General features: G+C 36.9%; 1 long non-coding RNA gene across 1 annotated transcript; it reads left to right on the top strand.

Annotated features, from left to right (window-relative positions):
• The first annotated feature begins 4,090 nt into the window (after positions 1–4,090).
• Positions 4,091–4,998, top strand: LOC137826195 (uncharacterized). The gene is made up of 4 exons (XR_016514925.1): positions 4,091–4,144; positions 4,247–4,303; positions 4,661–4,762; positions 4,853–4,998. It is a non-coding gene; the product is annotated as an uncharacterized LOC137826195 (long non-coding RNA).
• The last annotated feature ends 9,608 nt before the right edge of the window (positions 4,999–14,606 follow it).

Here is a 14,606-nt window from a genome sequence, read left to right as displayed (position 1 = left end):
TACTTGTTTGTTTTCACTTTCAATCGGTGCAATCTCTTCCTTATGATGACCTCTTTCATTTGCTGCACTTATATTCAATTTTAATCGGTGCAAATTGGTTGTTCTTTCTGTTTTTGTCACGTCCTCCATGGGTATAATTGCTATATGTTGTGTTCTTGAGTTTCTATCCATGGGTTTGTTGTTCAAAATGGGTTTCTATGTGAGTTTGGCTTGGTTACTTGTGTTTTGGTGAGTTCTTGAATGTTAAGAACATTGATCCAATTCTTAAAAAGTGGCTAATCATATTCCAACTCAAGTTGAATCCATAACATGTCCTTAGAATATCCCTATCACACTACAAAAAACAGTGTAAAAAATGGCGGTTTTATTATGGCGGTTATTAATAACCGCCACAATTTTCAGTATAATATGTCGTTTGACTAACCGCCACAATTATCTTTCTATAATACGTCATTTCAGTATAATATGTCAGTTTTAAATGTCGCAATTATCCTTCAAAATAAAAAAAGTTCCCCAGTTTTTTCTCTCCATACACCATTTCTCATTATTCCTTTTATTTAAAACTTTCTCTTCCTTGAAAAATAATTTTTTTTTTGAAATTTTGCTTTTGAGTTTGGAAACCAAACCCTAACGTCTCTTCCCTCTCTGCTCCACACCCCTAATGTCTCTTCCCTCTCTCTGCTCCACACCTCTAAGCCTCTTCCTTTTCTCTGCTTCACACGAAACGAAACCCTAACGCCTCTTCCATCACATGAAACCCTAACGTCTCTGTCCTCTCATGAAACCCTAACGCCTTTGTCTTCTCACGAAACTAACACTCACTCAACAAATCAATCGTTTGTTCAGGTTTGTGCTTGCACACTCTAAACTCTATAGCTTTGTCGCTTGATAAATTTACTGTGTTACAGTGTTCATGTGAGATGGTAGGAATTTGTTGCTGTGAGCAGAAGTTCAGGGTCAGAGAAGAACTTGCATCAACTAACATCTAAGTGGATTAACCAGCATCCGAAAACAAATCATTGATCCATGTAGTCCCTTGACAATACAACTTTGTTAATTTTACTTCCCTGTGCTATCAAAACCTTAAATTTTTGCTACCTAATCTTCTTTCATCTATGAGCCACAAAAGATATTGTTAAAAAAAAGATTGTGTGAAATTTGTGCATTTACTCTGTTCGAATTCAATTGAAAACCAATAACAATTGTTAACCACTTACTCTGTTATTTTAACTTGTAACATTTGTTTGTTTAGTTAATATGTTGGCAAAAATTTTGAGAAAGTTAGAGATCGGTGTCTCGGTTACATTTTGAAACAAGCTGTGTTGTGGACACTCTTCAAGAGCCATATGATTGTGTTATGTCTTTGGTGTGTTAAGGATAAAAGTAATAGTAATAATGTTTGGTTTTCATCCAGACATTCACACTTCCTTGGGTGAGTCTCTCTTCACATGGGGTTCAATTGTTTTACAAAGATATCCTAAACCAGTTTTAATGGATTGAATTTAGTAGTAAGAAAAAAATTTAGGGTCAAAATTTGGGGGTAAATTTGCAGCTATTTCCAAATTAAAGAACTAACTAATATTTCCATTGGAAAAACACATCTTCAGAATTAGGAGAATAAGATTTAGAATCGCTTACAGTTAAAGTTGTTTTTCACCTTATATAACTATCATATTGATATGAGAATCAGAATTAAGACAGAAAAAGTATGCCACTGATGACACTATGATAAGAATTTCGAGTGTCAAATTTTGCCGTCAGCAAGAAATGTGCTACATTTAGAATTACTTCAAATGGCAACAGAAGTAATCGAATAGAAAATTGACTGTATAATTGAAACCTCCATATTATAAGCCACAAGACTTGACAACAGTTTCAAGATTTCATCCCTCCATAATATGACAAAATTAGATCTCTGATTTCTTAACCTTGTAATATGCAATACTTATCTGTTTATGGTTTTAATTTTGTATTATTAAATCCTTTCAGTGAAAGAAAAGCAATCCCTCTGTTTATTTCTTATTGTTCAACTGTGAAGGAGACAATCCCCTTGGCTTCTTTCTCACTCTCCACAACAACAACGTTATTTGACACATTGGTCACAGAAAATGCTACAAATTTAGGTTCATCTAGAGCATACAAATTTAGGTCCCTGTGGTAATCTATCAGTTGCCTAGCCAAGTGTAGGAAGCAATTCTGTTATGTGGTAACCAAGCTAAGTGGTTGAGGCTGATGATGTGCTCTTTTGAGCCATTTGGATGGAGCTGAGGTTTGGTTCTTGGGTGGCCAGCAGGTGACTAGGATCGGTTCTGTTACATGCAGTGTAACTTCATGCCTTATATCATTTTTAACTTCATGCTTTACATGTAGTTCTGTTACAGGTGGCTGCTGGATGGTGCTCCCAATGAAGGCCCATCAAGTGTATTATGGTGCTTAAGAAATGTCATGGTAATGATAGATTAATTGATTGGTCACAAGTGAGACAAATTCATATCCCTACTCTTTTAATACAAGCTATCAATATAGTGTGTAAGGTGGTTATTGTATTTTATGCACTAATTTGAATCATTTTGTGAATAAAGACTTCTTTGGAAAACCAGCATTTTGAGTAGAAAATTCCAACACTTTCTGGAGGTTGTGTTAGTGTTTTCAACAATGGTTGAAGGGTGAAGAAAAGAAGAAGGTGGAATTTGAGAGAGCGGTGGCATGGTAGAGTGAGTTTCAGTTTCCTTTTCTGTAGTGTGACCTTGCATCTTGGTCAATAGTATACTTCCTACTTTATTTAAATTGACAAAAACAAAAATATGAGTGGTTTGGGTTAATGATTGGTTTGATTTGAATTGATCTGCTAGTACATGCTTGCAGCTACTTACTATTCTAAATACTTTGTATAGAAAACACGATTTTATATAACTAGTAATGTTGACATTGTATATCATAAAAAAACTGATAATGGCCTAATTATTTTCATCATGACGGGGCAGTGTGTGTTAGGAAGTTTGCTCTCTTCGGGGAACTTTGGGGAACTTTGTTTGATAAAATGATTGCATATGCTATAATGCTATGAAATAAGGAGCAATTGAAGTACCAGTAAAATTTTACTTTCTGTTTATAAAGGTGAATTCTCAGCTCATCAGCAATGTCTGCACTGATGCACTCTCTGCAGAGAAGGTAATGAATCTAATTTATCTTGCTTTTCTTTGATATCATTGTGTGTGTGTATAAATTTGTATGATGTAAGCATTACTATTTTCATTAGTTTCTTTTCGAGTACCTCTCTAAGTGAGTTTTCTTTTCTAGTATTATTATTTTATCCGTCTTATGGGACGCAAGGCATTACACGTTGCTTTGGAATGCACTCTCCAGCCCCATCCAAACATGGTGTGTAGTACTGTCTCACATTGTTTATGCTTATTGTGTTATAGTTCCATGTTGACAGTTATTTTTTACACATTTTATGCAGGTAATTCTTGGTGAGGAAGTTGCTGCTTCAAAGCTGACCCTTTTTGAAATAACAAAATAGATTACTGATGCAGTTCAGACTAGGGCGGAGCAAGGTTTGAACAATCTGAATTGCTTCTCTATATATGTGTGTATTGAGATCTAATGGCACATTCCTTTGTTTTTCTTAGACAAATACCATGGAGTAATCCTCCTTCCAGAAGGGCTGATAGAGATCATTCCTGAAGTGTATGCACTCTTGAAGGTAAAAACACCTCTTTCTCGATAGTCAAGCTCCACCTAAGTGCAAAGCAGAATGATATCTATCAAGTCTACATTGTAGACTGTTGAAGCATTAGAAAATGACAGTTTCTCTCATTGCTTTTATATATTAGCTTTGCAATTTTCCTCTCAGGTGATATCTAATCTGTTCCTTCCAATACCTTTTTGTACCCCAGGAAATTCATGGCTTACTCAGACAAGGTGTTGTTGTTGACAAGATATCTTCTTAGCTTTCACCATGGGCATTTGCTCTATTTGAATTTTTGCCACCCTTTATTAGGAGACAGGTAAACTCATTTACCATGCTGAATGTCCTGTGTCAATTTAGTTACAAAAAGTATGATAGAAAATCTGACTTTGATCTTTAATGCTGCAGTTGCTCCTTTACCCAGAATCCGATGACTCAACACAGTTATCACAGGTAATAATCAAAGAAGATACTTTGCTCTTTATATGAATTGATAGGGAATTTCAGATTCCATCATTCATGTCTCTGTTCTTCCTTCTTTGTAATGATTTGCAGATTGAGACTGAGAAATTACTAGCATATCTTGTGGAAGAAGAGATAAACAAGCGCCTGGTATGGTCACTCAATCTCTGTTTCATTCTCTCTCCAATGCCCCTTTTGCTGGACTCATTGGCATTTTTTGCACTTCTAATGATAAATAAAGAATTGGTATGGTAAACTGTTTTTTTTATATTATTAATAAGCTTACTTTAAGTTTACACAAAACTGATTTCATTTTCTATTTGTAGAACATGTGTAATAGAAATAGAGATATAAGGAAGAGACAAATTATTCTTCACACTGGTGGTGCTATGTCTTTGTCAAGAAGAAGAAATAATTTGGTATTTGTTTGCTAATATTGTGTTCTCTATTTTAATATATTACAATTTCCGCTACATTATACTTATATTATTATTGTTGAACATATAGAAAATTGAGACTGGTAAAAATATTGGACGAGCTGAAATGTGGAAGATCACACATAAGAGGAAAAATGGCATATATGTGAATGATGAGGCGTTGGAAATTGGGGTAAGTGTTTGGATTGCTTTGATGATGATGTATTGATCATGATACATACAAATTCAAACAAGTTCATTAACTTCAAATTATTTATTTCAGGCATTGGAAGTGGTGCTCCTTCACCTAATCAAGTAATAGGATCAAGTGCTGGAAGCAAAACTGATTAGGGATGTGTGTTTTAATTTTAAACTTGATTAGGGATGTATGAACTTTTGAACAATTATGTGTTGTAATTTTAAACTTGATTAGGGATGTATGAACTTTTTATGTGTTTTAATTTTCAATTATATATAAACTTTTGAACATTATTATGTGTGTTTATATTTTCAATGAAAAGAATGGATGATTATAACTTTATACATTATTTTATTTTATTATGAAAAAGTGGTGGTTAAATTTTATAATTGTATAAAACAAATTATAAAAAAATGGTGGTTAAATTTTATATATTCCAAATTAAAATTACGTCAGTTAAAAACGTCACTATTTACGTATATTATGGCGCCAGAATCTTCTTCAATGAATGTAAATTGCGACAGTTATAACTGACACTAATTACGTATATTATGACGTCAGAATCTTCTTCAATGAATGTAAATTGCGACAGTTATAACTGATACTACTTACATATAAAAACCGCCACTACTTACACTATGTTTAAAGTGGCGGGTGTTGCGGCGGGTAGCGTATAACCGCCACATTAAACTGTGGCGGCCAGTTCTATGGCGGTTTGGGAAACCGCCCCAAGGACAATATACATTTTTTTTTGTAGTGTCATGTTATTGGAATCATATCATGTGGTATCATGAGTCTTAGGTTTGTTCTTGTTTGTGTTTGAGTTGTTTTGACACTTTTAATTCAAGAACTTTACATTTTTGTTGTTACCTTTCTGTTTTAGGTTTATTTTTAGGTATTTCTAGCTGTTTTCTTGTTGATATTACATTGTGTTTGTGATTTTGATTTTTTAATCCTTATAAGTTTTGTCAAAGTCATGTTTCTCCAAAAAATGTTATAATTCTTTGTGGTCCTTTTATTGTAATTTTTGTTTCTTGATCCTTTGGTGCATTTTCTTTTTAATATTGAGATCATACTTGTGTAATAAACCTATACAAGTTCTTAAACATCATTTCTATTATGTCTTTGTTAGTTCTTAATTCTGTTTTTCATTCTTGTTAGGTTTCCTCTGTTTCTTGAAAACGTGCTGACTGTTTCGATTTATTGCAATTGATTTGCTTACTAGAAATTTCTGAAATTCTGGATTTGATTTCTTCAAAGTGTTATCGAAAAGTAGAAAAAAGAAGTACATCAAAATTTTAAGTACAAAAAAAATGATAAATGAAATACGTTTAGTGTGTATTTCTGCCGAAAAAAATACGATAATCTGGCAGTAATTTTACAAAATTTATCACAATTAATTGGCTTACTATTGTTGTGTAATTCCAGTGCCATTATTGAGATAAGATCTTGACCTTTCTGTGGTTACAATTTCATAATCCAGTTCGCTTTATACAATTCCAGATAAATCTGTAAACATCACGCACAGTTTGACAAAACAAGCCCTTGCTCTCAAAGATGAAACTATGAAAAGATTGGAAGAAAGATTAGCAAAAGTTGAATTGAAGCAAGAAAGATCTTCACATTCCATTCATGGAAGACATCATTATTCTAGGCATTCTTCCAAAGATTCTTCCAATGCTCACGGCCATAAAGAAAATTATAGGAGAATGAGGCATCATCATCTTTCCCATGGAGAAAGTGATGGAAACCAAGTAGAGGATGCTCTAGGCCATGAAGCCCAAGCCCAACAAGGGGCCCAAGCCCATCAAGGGGTCCAAGCCCAACAAGGGGCCCAAGCCCAACGAATTACTAGGAGCATGGCAAGAGCTTTGGGACAAGAGTATAATAAAATGGCTATTCTTATTTCTTTTGTAGAATAAGGGTGTGAATGTAATAAAAAGGTGTAAGTGGTAAGGGAGTCTAGGGGGGAGTGTAGATAGGAGCCTAAGGGGTGCCAAACCGAATTTCATTGCATTTGTGTGCCATTTAGCTTGCATTTTCAGCACCTCTAGGCTATAAATAAAGGTGCTTAGCTTGTACAATTCAGATTGGAATTAATCTAAGAAAACTCTACTCAAATTTTGAGTGAACTTTGGAGAGCTTTGAGCCTTCTTCTCTAGTCTTATCTTGATGGATCAATGGAGTCCTCAAGTGGCGGCATCACTCTCATCTAGGAGCATTCCACACTTCTAGTGGCGAGATCATCCATCCTCCTTCCATCTTCATGAGCATTTCTTCTCTCCTTCCTTTCTCCTCTTTCATTTGTTTTTGTTAGCTTGTGTTCTTGAGTTTGGTTTGGTGTTCTTGCTGTTTTTATGAGTATTTTGGTTCGGCAGTTTTATAATTTTGTCCATTCATCTTGTTCCTTTGCTTTTCTTACTCTTTTGTTCGGTTCAATTCGACTAAAATTGGTTCATCCAAATGAGTTTGGGATTTGGTACTAGTTTTTGGTGAGTTCTTGTCTTAGAACAATGATCCAACTCTAAGAAAAGTGCCTCTATAATGTCCAACTCAAGGTGATTCCTAAGAAGGTCAAGAACCTTTCTCTATGTGGCTAGTGGAATCACATCAGAAAGCCATCACCATGAACAAAGACATCACCGAGAAGCAAAGCCTCAACTTTCTTTTGTAAAAGTACCTAGCTTTAATGGTGATAGTGATCCTAATGTGTATTTAGATTGGGAGGCTACATGTGAACAAATTTTTAAAGCCTATGCGGTTGAGGAGGACCAAAAGGTGAAAATAGCCGCCTTAGAATTTGTAGATTAATTATGCCATGAAATGGTGGCATAGCCTTGTAACGGACGTTTGCTATAACAAGAGACCTCCCGCGGTCTCTTGGAACGATTTGATAGAGTGTATGCGCCTTAGATTCGTGCCACCACACTTTAGGAAAGACATAATGTTGAAGTTCCAACGGTTTCAACAAGGCACGCTAAGTGTGGATGCTTATTTTAAGGAGTTAGAAACACTTTTACTTAAAGTACACATGAAAGAAAGTGAGGAAGCTATGATAGATAGGTTTGTGAGTGGTCTAAGAAGGGATATTCAAGATATTGTTGAACTTCAAGAGTATTCATCTTTGGGATCTTTGCTTCACCTTGCAATGAAGGTTGAATCCTAACCTGCAAAGAAAAATGCTTTTAAAACTTCTCCCAATGATGGCTACTACAACAATTCTTGGAAAAATAAAAAAACTTTTTCAAACCTTCCTTCTAAAGATTCTTCTTTCACACCTAAAGAGTCTAAGCCTTCTACTTCTACTCATATATCACCAATCAAATCGTCTAGTAAGAAATGTTTTAAATGTTTAGGATATGGTCACATAGCTTCTAATTGCCCTTCTAAAAGGAATATGTTTGTGCATAATGGGGTAGTAGTTAGTGAGCATGATTCCAATTCATCTAGGCATTCTTCACCTTCTAAGACATCAAGTGAGATTGAGAGCGAAAGTCCTTGTGAAGGTGACTTATTGATGATAAGGCGAATGTTGGGAACAATTCCAAAATCTTTGGATGAAGATTTTTCACACCCGCTGTCTTATCAACAACAAGTTATGTTCCTTGATTATTGATGGGGGTAGTTGCACTAATGTGGCTAGTACAAGAGTTGTGGAGAAATTAGCCTTACCCACTATGATGGATTTCCTATGAGCTCTTATTGGATGTTTGGTTGAAGATGGTGCGGAAGCTTATGGATGAGAGTGGGCAAGGTCCTCCTAAGAGGTGTGGTGACCTTGAAGGTGCATGAAAGGTAGGGAAGATTGGAGTGGTTCGACCAACTCCATTTGGGGTGAGGGTTTGAAGATTAAAATCCTATTCCTAAGAGAGTTTAGGCAAGGAGTGAGAATGACACAATTTTGGCAGCATTTCACTATTCAATTAATCTTGCAAATACATGAGCCAAACCCTCTTATTTATAGTGTTTAGAGGGCTGGAAATTCAAAAGAAAGTGGAGGAAAATTCAAATGAGAAGCATTTGAATTTGGAGCCAATTCCTAGTCACAAGGGAAGTGTGACTTGGTTTCTATTTTTGGCACCTCCTAAATCTATACCTACACCCTCTTTTGTGTCACATGGAAGGTGTCACTTAGCTTTATACATTTGCACCTCTTATATTTATATCTACACGTCCCTTTATGTTCTACTAAAAGTACTCAAAAGTAATTACAAAAGAAAGACATCCAATGATGCTTAGTTTGCCCATATCTTCTATTTGTTGGGCTTGAGTTGAAGCTTGAACTTGTATTTGGGCTTCGGCTTGGGCTTTTTCTATCATGGGCTTGGGCCTCTTCCATCATCCCCTCCCTCTTGAAAAGGATTTGTCCTCAAATCCAATGCTTCTTCTTCATCATCATTATGTGGATGTATGTGGTTGGATGGTTTCCATCATCCCCTCCTTCTTGAGAGGATCTATCCTCAGATCTACAGGTTTGATCTCGAACAACAACCTTATGCCTATTTTGAAAACTAGGCTCGTCCTCCAGGATCAAATGTCCATCTTTGTGAGTCATCAAACAAATCAAATGTGTTAGTTTGAGCAGTTGTGTAAACATTAATTTTAGGAAGTTGCCATTCCTTTTGTTTTTCTATTGTTTTTGGCAACTTCTCATAATATTTCTCTATTTGTTGTTTTTGTTCTTGAATCCTCTCATGCATTTTCTTAACAAAATCATCTTTTGTAACTCCTTCCTTATGCACAAAGGTATGTGGATTAGAAAGGGGTAATAAATCTAAAGGAGAAAGAGGATTAAGTCCATATACAACTTCAAATGGGAAAATATTGGTAGTTTTGTGAACTACGCTATGGTATGTATGCTCTTCTCTAGAGTTGTGTTTGTCCTTTATGATTATTCTAGGCATAGTAGAAAGAGCTAGATTTTCAAATGTATTTTGACCATGCTTTTGAGGATGATAAGAATTTAAAGTGTACAACTTAGTTGCAAGTTTTCCCAAGAGAATCCTCAAATCATGGTTTGCGAAATTTGGAGCTCTATCCAACACTATGCTTGAAGATAAACCATGAGGATGTATCACTTCTCTAGAGAAGAGTTTATCCATATCCATGAAAATGGAATCAAAACCTTTTGTTGTCCTAGGAAGCTCTAATATGAAATTTGTGTCTTCCCAAGGATCATTTGCAAAAGGTGAAGGAGTATAGAGTTCTTGAGACATTGCCTTAGGTGTAGTTTGAAAACAAGAATTGTACCTAAGGTAATAATGTGATTCCACTAGCCATATAGAGAATGATTCTTGACATTCTTAGGAATCACCTTGAGCTGGACATTATTGAGGCACTTTTCTTAGAGTTGGATCATTGTTCTAAGACAAGAACTCACCAAAAACTAGTACCAAATCCCAAACTCATTTGTATGTTCCACATATTGTCAAATTGAACCAAAAGAGATGAAGGAAAGGCAAAAACACTAATTAATCAAAACAAAACAATAAGGTACCGAATCAAATTGCTGGAATTGAAGAAGAAAAGATGAAAAACAGCCAAGAACACAAATGAACCATAGCTACACAATAACAAGCTGAAATTGCCGAACCAAAACAACTATAAAACAAGCTAAGATAAGGAAATTAACAAGAGAAGAAAGGAAGGAGAAGAGAATGCTCATGAAGATGGAAGAATGGTTGGATGATCACACCACTAGAAGTATGGATGCTCCTAGATGAGTGTGCAAGCCGCCACTTGAGGAAACCATGATCCTTCAAGATAAGACTAGAGAAGAAGGCTCAAAAGCTCTCTAATGCTCACTCCAATTTTGAGTATAGTTTCTTTAGATAAATTCAAATCTGAAAAATACAAGGAGAGCACCTCTATTTATAGCCTAAGGTGCTGAAAAACAAAGCTAAGAGAAATCAAAATTCCCTCCTAAACTTATTCAAAACCGGCACCTAAACCTATGCATGAGGAAGGTGTGACCTCTTCCTTCACTTTGGCACCTCCTATTCTACTCCTACACCTATCTACTAATACACCCCCCCTCCTAAAGCTCCTAACTAAAGCCTAAAAGATGCTATGACAAAAGAGGTTTCTAATGTTTCCCTCTAAGCACCATCAACTAAAGAAATTACAAAAAGAGAAAATAAATGTCCCCTAGCTCCTAAAGCTTTGAACATGCTTCTTGTAATCCTTTGAGGTGGGCTTTGACCTCCATGGGCGTCCTCCATTTGTGCCTCTACCTCTTCTTGATCTTGTTGATTGGCCTCCATGTCCTCTTGAGATTGATCTCCATCATACTCCCCGAGTTGGAGAGAATTCGACCACGAATTCTGGAGACCTACAGAAAAAGGAGTTAGATCGCTGACATTAAAAGTATGACTACCTAAGAATGTATCAGGCATATCTAACTCATAAGCATTGTCATTAATCCTCTTGAGGACTTGGAAAGGTCCATCCCCTCGAGGCATTAGTTTGGACTTCCTTTAAGTAGGAAAACGATCCTTCCTCAAGTGAAGCCAAACCCAATCGCCCTCATCAAACAACAATGCTTTTCTCCTTTTATTGGCAAGTTCAGCATACTTGCCAACCTTCTTCTCAATTCTCTTCTTGATGTCTTTATGCAAATTTTTCACAAAAGAAGCTTTTTCATCTCCATCTTTGCACAAGACATCTCCAAGAAGGGGAATAGGAAGAAGATCAAGAGGTGTTAGGGGATTAAACCCATAGACCACCTCAAAAGGAGAATGGGAGGTGGTAGAATTTACTACACGATTATATGCAAACTCAACATGGGGTAGTAAATTCTCCCACACTCTAGGATTCCCCGAAATAAAACATCTCAATAGTTGTCCTAAAGTTCTATTCACCACCTCGGTTTGACCATCAGTTTGTGGGTGGCAAGTGGTAGAAAATAAAAGCTTAGTCCCAAGCTTGCCCCACAAGGTCTTCCAAAAGTGACTCAAGAATTTAGGATCTCTATCAGACACTATAGACCTAGGAATCCCATGTAAGCGAACCACTTCTTGGAAGAAGAGGTTTGCAATGTGGCATGCATCATCCACTTTATGGCAAGGAATAAAGTGAGCCATTTTTGAAAAACGATCCACTACCACAAAAATGGAGTCCTTTCCCTTTGATGTCTTGGGTAAGCCTAAGATGAAATCCATAGATATATCTACCCAAGGCATTGAAGGGATAGGAAGAGGAGTATATAGACCATGGGGATGCATTTTAGACTTAGCTTTGCGGCAAGCTATGCATTTATCACACAAACTATGAACATGTTTATGCATATGTGGCCAAAAGAAATGTTCATGCAACACATCCAAAGTTTTAGCAACCCCAAAATGTCCCATTAAACCCCCCTCATGAGCTTCTCTAACAAGAGATAATCTAATAGAGCATTGAGGAACACAAAGACGTTTTCCTTTAAAAAGAAAGCCATCTTGAATAAAAAAATCTTTGTGTCCTCCCTTAAGACACTCTTGATAGATGAGAGAAAAATCAAGGTCATCATGATAAAGTTCCTTAATGTGATCAAAACCAAGATATTGAGAGGTTAAAAGATTTAGCAAGGTGTATCTTCTAGAAAGAGCATCCGCCACAATATTTATTTTGCCTTGCTTGTGTTTGATCACTTAAGGAAATTGCTCAAGGAATTCCACCCACTTAGCATGCCTCTTGTTAAGTTTGTTTTGGCTTTTCAAATATTTAAGAGATTCATGATCACTATGTATCACAAACTCTTTGGGAAAAAGATAGTGTTGCCAAGTAAACAAAGCCCTAACAAGTGCATATAATTCCTTATCATAGGTGGAATAATTGAGATGACTTCCCTTCAATTTCTCACTAAAATAGACTATGGGGTGACCCTCTTAAAGAAGAACAGCCCCAATACCTATGCTTGAAGCATCACACTCAATCTCAAATGTCTTAGTGAAATTAGGAAGGGCCATGATGGGAGCATTAGTCAATTTTTCTTTCAAAGTGTCAAAGTGTACCGTCCCGTACCCGGGCATTGACTAAATCAAGGTCAAAGTCAACATCAGGGGTCAAAGTCAACGCAAGGCGTTGCCTAGGTGAAGAGACGCTAAGCGCCAGCGTCATCAACCAGGGCGTCGCCAAGACAAGGCGTCGCCTAGGGAAAGGCGTCGCCCAACCAGGGCGTCGCCAGATCAAACAGTGCTAAAGCAAGGCAATCACAGTGTGGTTCCCCGATACCCATGGGTAGGAAAGACCATGGAGGGAGCGACGCCGTAGGAAGGCCTCAGGTCCCGATAGCCCGGGGCAGCGATAAAGAGAAGGAAAAGGTGGCTTCAAGGCCATAGCGATGGTACCAGTGTAGGGCAGCCTGACTCGTGAAGTACCCCTGCCGCCCCAGAGACACCTTTGGAATAGATACGACTCAAGAAGAAGGTCACGCCCAGGGCAGCCAGGTGCAGGGTACGAGGGGAAGGCAGATACGCTCTCAAAGTAAGTGACTAGATGATTGGGGGCATGAGTTGGCACCCAAAAAGTCACCCCTAGCGCAGTAGCACTCCCAAGCAGGAGGACTCACACGCAGAAACGTCCCCAGATGGTTTTCATCATCATTATGTGGATGTATGTGGCTGGATGGTTTCCATCACACTATCTCTCATACCAAGCCTTATAAATTGCAATGGTTAAGTACTGAAGGTGAAATCATGGTTAACAAACAAGTCCTTATTAACTTTGCAATAGGAAAGTATAAAGATGAGGTTTTATGTGATGTTGTGCCCGTGGAAGCAACTCATCTTCTTTTAGGAAGGCCTTGGCAATATGATAGACATGTTTTACATGATGGCCTATCCAATACAATGTCTTTTTCCTTCCAAGGACGCAAGGTTATCTTAAAACCCCTCTCTCCCAAAGAGGTTCATGAGGACCAAATAAAAATGAAAACTAAAAGAGAAAATGAGAAAGGAAAAAAAGTAAGTACTAAACCGAGTCACACCACTTTATCCACTAAATCAATCACGTTGACTCGTGCTATGCCTCAAGTTGAACCTCAAAGGTATTCTTCTTCTTTATCTTTTTCATTACCCAAGGTTCCTATTTCAACACCAACTTGGTTAAAGAATGTTAGGGATGCTTTTTTCATACCTCCTAATGGTTTTCACCATTTAAGAGGACTTTGTCCAAAAAATATCATCATTCCCAAACAATTTTTCTAACTTGGTCTGTTTATAGGACCTCCTTTTCTGAGCTCCCACTGCTTACAAATTCCAAGTCATGTTTGCCTTTTTCTTATTCAACTGTTAATTGTACAAGTAAACTGACTTTGTTATATGCAGGGATTCAGAATTCGTGGTCGAATTCTCTCCAACTCGAGGAGTATGATTGATGGAAATCACATAGGAGAGGCTTTTATTAATGAAGGAAGAGGTTATTCACCCTCACATTTGAAGTTCTTCCTTCTAGTCTTCTCAAAATTCAAAGAAGACATAAAATAAAGAGAGGATCAAGCCTAAAGCCAAAGAAGTCTACAAGCTTTCAAGAATGGGCTTCAATTAAATATCTCTCTTTATAGTTTCTTTTGTATAAATTTGTAAATAATATAGAATAGTGTTTAGATAGGTGCTAAGAGGGAAGCCTAAAGAAACCTCTTTTGTAAAGCATCTTTAGGCTTTAGTTTAGAATTTTCTAGAAGGTGACTCTTCATGAGTCACTATAGGCGTTAGCTTAGGAGTCTTTTAGTTAGCTTGTGGTACAAGCTTTGTAAGCCAAGACCGGCCCTTGCTCCTATAAAAGGAGGGCTTAGGTCCTTCATAATTCAAAATTGGAATTTGTAGTATCAAAACTCTCCCAAATTGGTGATTGAGTG

This window comes from Phaseolus vulgaris, chromosome 8 (genome assembly GCF_051622355.1).
Source record: "Phaseolus vulgaris cultivar YP4 chromosome 8, ASM5162235v1, whole genome shotgun sequence".
Classification (NCBI taxonomy): Eukaryota; Viridiplantae; Streptophyta; class Magnoliopsida; order Fabales; family Fabaceae; genus Phaseolus; species Phaseolus vulgaris.
Note: the sequence above shows the minus strand (reverse complement) of the source record. Positions and strands in the feature narration are given on the sequence as shown.